Genomic DNA, 7,492 nt, shown 5'->3' with positions numbered 1-7,492 from the left:
TCAGTCTTTTCTTTCAAGTCCTTGACAGTTTCAAAAAGTACTAGCAAATTATTTTGTAAAATATCCTCAATTTCAGCTTATGTGATATTTTTTCACAATTAAATTGGACTATGTATTTTAACAATAATATGGAAGTGATATAATGTGCTTATTACATCATATTAGGATGTATTCACAGAACTTTTTAAAATTATACTAAAAAGGCAAAATTTTCACTTTTCTCTTTTGTAGTGATAGTTCTCACATCCAGATAGTCGAAAGCTTATGTAATAAAGTGCTTTATGGTGTTGCACTTCTCTCCGTTGGCTTTGTAAATCACAGACACATACTGTCCTCCTAGCAGGAGATCGACTATGAGGACAGTTAATCCACCTACACGTTAAATTTACCTGCATAAACTAGAGTGGCCAACTGTGATGTTGAAAAGTCTTTACATGAGAGACTTTAACTAAAATTCAGCCCGAACAAGCAGCTGGAGAGGGCACTTCCCACACCTTGCCCTCAACGCGTACATGACAACGATGAGTCAATGCAGTGAAGTGGGTTTTGAGTACTACTCGAAAATTTGTTGAATACTCTCAACTATGAAGATGTAAAAAATGTATTGAGCATTTAGGTCTGTCTTAAAGGTAAACGAGAGAGAAGGTTTTCCCTAGATTTAAATCAGTAAACATTGGTCTTTAAAAAAAAGTACTATTCATTCCTTAAGGAATTCCTCTTAAAAGTCCTACTCTTGGGGGTATTCAATTATTTATGTGTATAATGTTTCATTCATTGGATTTGTCTATATCTTATAAAAGATTTGGAAAGAAACACTACCTAGATTATTTGCAACTTATTCATTGCTCCAACAAGGATTAATTTAGTTTAATTACTCTACATTAAATTATTCTTCATGCTTTATCACAAAATTATTTATATATTTACTTGTTGGGGTGAAGTTTATGTTTTTTTACTTCTAAAAGAACTGGGGCTATTCATTAAAAAAATATAATAACATAAAATGCTGTTTAGATAAATTAAGTTTTTAAGGTTTTAAAAGGGAAAATGAATCATCACTTTTGTCCAAAGATAGAAAAATATTATGGTGAACGAACAATATTTGTGAAGATGTGTTTTATGTAACATAGCTTTGAAAAAATATTTATTCTGTTTACTTAAATAAGTATTCAAAATGAAAAATTATGCTATATATATTTTAAAGCAGAGCTGCCTCATTATTGCTCCATTTACTGTATAAGTTAAGAAAAAAGAAAAGCACATTGTGCATGCATTTGTGGTTGTGAAGGGAGACAGGTTCCTATGTGATTAGTCTGTATCTGAATTCTGGGTCTTATAATCCACAGGAGACCCGGTGTACGAATTTGTGCACCAGTGGGGTCCTTTGGCCTGGCCTGCGGGATCGGGCCAAAACTGGCTGTCTGACATCCCCCAAGGGGTCCCGGATTGTGAGAGGGTGCAGGCCAGCCCGAGGGACCCCACCGATTGGTCGGACTCCAACAGCAACCTAACCTACTGGTCGGAGCATCTGCCCCCTAGTGGTCAGTGCATGTCATAGCAACTGGTCAACCTGTTGGTCAGTGCACATCATAGCAAGCAGTTGAGTGGCCTTAACATATCATTAGCATATTTTGCTTTGATTGGTTGAATGGACAACTGGACACTCGGCGTATTAGGCTTTTATTATATAGGATGCATGCCTAGAATGATGAACTGGGGCGGGATGGAGGGACACTTGTTTGCAAAATGCCTTAAAAAAAACATGTAAAATACAATCATTGTAAATTTTAAATAACTGTTAAAGCATTTTTTTTATTTTACCAAAATGCAAACAGACAATAATAATTTCATTCAACTAAATTTGTACTGAAAGGAACATTAAAATCAGGGCCATATGTTCATGGCATGGGGTAATCAGATAAGAATAAATAGTAGGAGGTTCTGGTTTACCACAATTTAATTTTATGTTCTTAGGAGTCCAGAAATGAAGAATTTCCAGTTCTACATTTTACAACATACTTTAATTAGCTGCTACAAATCAAATCACTCACATTTTTGGTTATATTAAATTCAAACATGATCCTGTAGGCACAGAATCAGGAATGTGGTTATAAACTAACATGGCTTCCAGTTGCTAGTAGTGTCTCTGCTGAAATATGGTAATAATACTGCCTTAGAAGTTCATTAGGACAATTAAATAAGATAATTTACATGAAGACATTTCTCACTTTGCTTCATATGTAATGGAAGTTTCTTTTTTCTCTTTCCACTGCAGCCTACGGTGATATTTTAACTTCATTGTCTTCTGATAATTTCACTGGATCCAAATTCACATTCACTATTAACAGTCTGGAATATCTTTGACCTTTATCATTCAAACTATTTTTTTTCCTGTTTATTAGAGAGCTCCACAAATTATTATTCGCAAATCATTATTTCTGATGCCATTCTCTGAGGTGTGAGCATCTGTGAATCGCTAACGGAGAGTGCAGCTGTTGTTCAGGGACTGGCTGTGTTGTGTTGCCAAGCAACTGCTGCAAACTAAATCCCGGGGCAGGTTGCTTGCCCGGGCGCACCTGCCTGCCAACCCAGCTATTTATTTAATTAAAAATCTGTCCTTGCACAACAGCTTGGCCGGAAAGGCAACAGCAGTAATCGATTACAACTATATTAAACGACCTGCCCGTATTGTTTCATTGACAGTTCATTGCAAAGCAACGGCGTCTCGGACCACCCCCACGCAATCTTTATGACTTTGCAAAAAGTATGTTGGAGCAAAGAATACATAGATTCTATTTGCATCTCAGAGAAACTGACACCCGTTTGTCAGGTTCATCACTTCATGTAATAAAATGTGCCCCAAATAAAATGAGTCATCAGCAGGAGCTTCTAACACGAAGTTATTGCATTTTTATGTGCAATAGGAGGGAAATGGGGTTTAGAATATGTGTTTACTAATAATTGGGAATGTGGAAAATCAATATTTCCACAAACCAAGTTGCTCATTTTCCTTTCAAATAAACAAAAATCACTATTTTAGGTGCATTAGGTTCACTCTTATATTACTCTGGCTTTCTCTTCCTCTCCTCATTTTCTGTCAACCAGATGATATTAGAAATAAAACTGTCAAGAATTAATACCATTCATTGAAATTTCTTTTGAAAAATCAGGGGGAGCCATGGCAATACTTATATACATGTCAACTGCGCTCTGACCTTTGAAGCTCACTCCAGCTCCCCTTTCTCTCTGAGGAACAACTAGATCTAATAAGGATTTCAAGAGAAAGAAATGAAAGGCCTCAGCTGTGATTACATGACAGATTTGTTTTTAATATGTGAGGTGAAGAGTCTAAAGTGGGACTCCAATAACTGAAGTATTCCTAACTTTTATGGCAGCTATAAAAGCCAAGAAAGGTCTTTATTAAGAAGCCAATGTTTGTTATATCTCGGAGAGCAGCATAAATCACTATTAATAAGGCTAAAATTCTCTTTGAGTAGATATATAAATTACCTGTGCAAAGGAAGCTTGTTCTCAGAAAAGGTACTACATAAAATACAAATAATAATAAAGATTCAATATTAACTGAAGCTCACATTTAAAGATTATAAGACTGTATTTTCTTAAAATATTCTGTCTGTTTCTAAATTGAGAATATTTGAAAATTAAAATGGGGATTAAAGCATGACAATACCTGCCAACACATCAGTGTTTTTCCTGGTTTAATGCATTTTATAATTTTACTCAGATACACAACTCACAGGGGTCTGTTTTCATAATTGTCCCATACTTATATGTATACTTTTGTTTGTTCACATATATGTCTTATGACTGGTTGTAGAAACAATGTTTAATATGACTAGGTATCTCAAGCCACAAGGCACTGAAATTTCCCAATATCTACTTCAATGCAAATGTCAAAGAAGTATTTTTCATGCACTTACCTGGTTTAATATTCATTTTGTTTCTACAAAGTTGTGCCAATCGAATGTCTACTTTTGTAGACATATTGTAGAATGTCTACTATTGCTCACATCAACCGGTCATATACAATTTCTATACTATGCCTACTATAGTATTTATTTTTTGCTTTTTTCCCTTCTCATTCCTTTTTATTTTAATAAATAACACATACATGGAATTGTCTATTGGATGTAATTTGTAGGCCCCCAAGGTCATTTTAAATCCAGAACAGTTACAATTGCTTTTAATCCAGATTGATGGCTCAACAGAACAAAGAAACAAGAGTTATCCACATATTTCTTTTCTTTTTTAAACCTGAATAATTAATGGGACCATAACCGAGTTGAAGACAATAAGTACAGGTGAAAATATTGTTCTGATAGCAAGTTCCCAAACTTTAATATATTTCTGCTTTAGTATGCTCATTCAGTACCTATCCATTCTTCAAAGTCTGACTAAATATCATTTCCTTTGTCACCATACCTTCTCCAGTGTGTTATAATTTCCCCCTTCCACCCATTATTTAACATTTATGTTTATATGTCTTGATTCCTTGACTAGTGATTGAGAATGATAGTATACATTCATCCATTCAGCTAATTATAAGCCAGACATTGTGCTGAAAGTAAAAAGGAAAATATCTTTGTAACATTCAAGATTTCAAAATTGTAACGGGAGTTATGTACAAATGGGGGAATTGATAGAGATCAGAAGAAAAACTACAGGGACATTAGATTTCGGTATCTGTGCTAATGACTATATTTCCAAAATTTATATTTCTTTTTGTTTTTTTGGTTAATCCTCACCCAAGGATATTTTCCCCTCCCCCCCCCCCCGCCATTGCTTTTCAGAGAGAGTGGAAAGGAGGGAGCCATGGGAGAGAGAGAGAGAAAAACATCAGTGTGAGAGAGACATCTATTGGTTGCCTCCCACTGGGGGAGGGATCAAACCTGCAACCCAGGTGCATACCCTTGATTGGGGATTGGATCCATGACCCTTCAGTGCTTGGACCAGTGCTCTATCCACTGAGCAACATCGGCCAGGACCCACATTTTATATTGCTACCAGCATATCCTCCTGGGTGATTCAGAAGTGCTTCAAACTCAAAATTCCCAAACCTAAACACTAAATCCATCTCTCAACCTGCTCCTCTATTCTAGGTATCAATGTTACCTATCATACATCTAGATGCACATTCCAGAAAAGCTGACCAAGGTCTCTTTTCCCACAGAGGTATTTATGAAAAACAAATTACTATTCCTCATTACCATCTGCTGTCCATCATTTTTACTACCAAATAATTATGAATGTCTCCTAGCAGTTTCTCTATTTCTGGTCCTGACTTTCTCCATGGACTCTGCACTATTTCTAGACAGATCTTTCTGAAACACACAACTGGTCAAGTTACTTGCCTGTTTAAACTCCCAATAACTTCTAACAGTCAGCACATTTGGCAGTTTTGGGGGGAAGAGACCTAATAGGATAGTAATTAATATTGTGTAAGACTGTAGAGATTTACTTCATCTCCTACTCCCAGGCTCTGGAGCCTGGCATACATAAACACTAATACAAAAAGCAGTCTGGCTCCGCTAATGTAGGTCAATGGTTGAGCATTGACCCATGTACCAAAAAGTCACCAGTTCAATTCTCTATCAGTAGGGGGCATGCAGGAGGCAGCCGATTGATGTTTCTCAGTGATATTTCTATCTTCCTCTCCCCTCTCCTTTCCCCTCTCTCTAAAAATCAATAAAAGACATATTTTTTAAAATAGTAGTTGTTTTTTTAAAAGCAGTCTGTTGTAAGACATTGGCTGAATAGGGGCACCCATTTACCATAATTCATAAACCCATGTTAACAGGAGATTCATCTTTCCAGTGTGGATGATGTAATTTTGTTTATTTTTATTTTTTTAAATATATTTTTTATTGACTTCAGAGAGGAAGGGAGAGGGAGAGAGAGATAGAAACATCAATGATGAGAGAGAATCATTGATTGGCTGACCCCTGCACTGTGGATTAAGCCTGCAACCCAGCATGTGCCCCTTGCTGGATTTGAACCTGGGACCCTTCAGTCAACAGGTCAATACTCTATCCACTGAACCAAACCGGCTAGGGCTGTAATTTTGTTTTTGATATGTAACCTGAAGCCTGACCAGTATGGGGGCTCCTGTCCCTCCAGGACTCACCCTCAGGGGCCGAGCCTCATGGCACTGATTCCCTGCCACTCTTCCCAGAGCAGAACAGGATCAAACAGTGATTGATTGGCAACCCAAGTCGAAGGCAGGTCTTAGGGGATTTATAGGATGAGGAATTGCAGAGAAGACAAAACAGAAAGTAGTTGGAGCATGGAGCTCTCTGCCCTTTGCAGACCCTCTTCCCAGCAGGGACCAGTTTGATATCTTAGACAAGCTGCTCTCAAACATCTACCACACTGCAGATTCGATTTCACCTAAAGTTAAAAGGAAAAGAAAAGAAAAAACAAAGAGAATTGATTTAACATTCTTCAGGATTTTATTGTGTGCTCAACGAGCTAAAAGATACTTTACTTATGGAGTATACTGGCCATTTTTACACACTAGGGTCTAGTAGTGTCAGATACATAATGATACAGAGGCTTGTGGGTGTTTATCATGTATCCCTCTTGTAGACCTGAGCTCTGTGACAGACTATAGGGTGAAAGGTATGTAACACAGAATCTCTGCTCATAAGGATCACGGCCTGAGGGAAATCATATTAGAAGACAAGCAATTCCACAGCCCTGTGGTAAGTGTCATGGTGCAGACTGGAGGAAAAAGAAAGGCTGAAGCATGAATGGGATTTCAATGGAAGGATGGATGGGAATTGTTCTGATGGACAAGAATAAGGGCATTTCTAGCAATGGAAATTGAGTACATATAGCAACAAGGGAGTTAAATGACATGGTGGTTTATGGAAGTGAGTAGGAGACGGTATAGATGAGCATAGGCTTGGTAGAATGTGGAAACTGGAATCCCTGCATCTGCTTTTGGCAGTGACCCCCATAAACTTGACTGACTTTTTCTCTCTAAGTTTTTGTTTCCTCTACAGTAAAATGAGGATGATGTAATAATATTTCTGTCAGAGTGATGAAGTTTCATATTATGCATGGAAAGTGCTTAGCACAGTACCTAACAGTGCTTAGCAAAGTATTACTTAAACGATAACTTCATAGTAGTTCAGTATGGTAGGACCACAGAATAAATGGAAATAAGTGTACAGCAGGAAGGCCGGGGAGGGTGGGAGGGCAGGAGAGGGGTGGGTAAGAGATCAACCAAAGGACTTGTATGCATGCATATAAGCATAACCAATGGACATAAGACACGGGGGGGTAGGGGAGGCCAGGGGATTGTCAAGGGCGGGGGGGGGGGAGGAGACATATGTAATACTCTTTGTAATACTTTAAGCAATAAAAAAAATAAACCTACTTAGTAGAGTTAAAAAAATAGAAATAAGTGAATGGAGTATGAGTCTGAAATTCTTCATAGACAGATCAAAAAATGGCCTTATGCTATGAT

This window comes from Myotis daubentonii, chromosome 10, assembly GCF_963259705.1.
Source record: "Myotis daubentonii chromosome 10, mMyoDau2.1, whole genome shotgun sequence".
Classification (NCBI taxonomy): domain Eukaryota; kingdom Metazoa; phylum Chordata; class Mammalia; order Chiroptera; family Vespertilionidae; genus Myotis; species Myotis daubentonii.
This window is presented reverse-complemented; position numbering follows the sequence as displayed.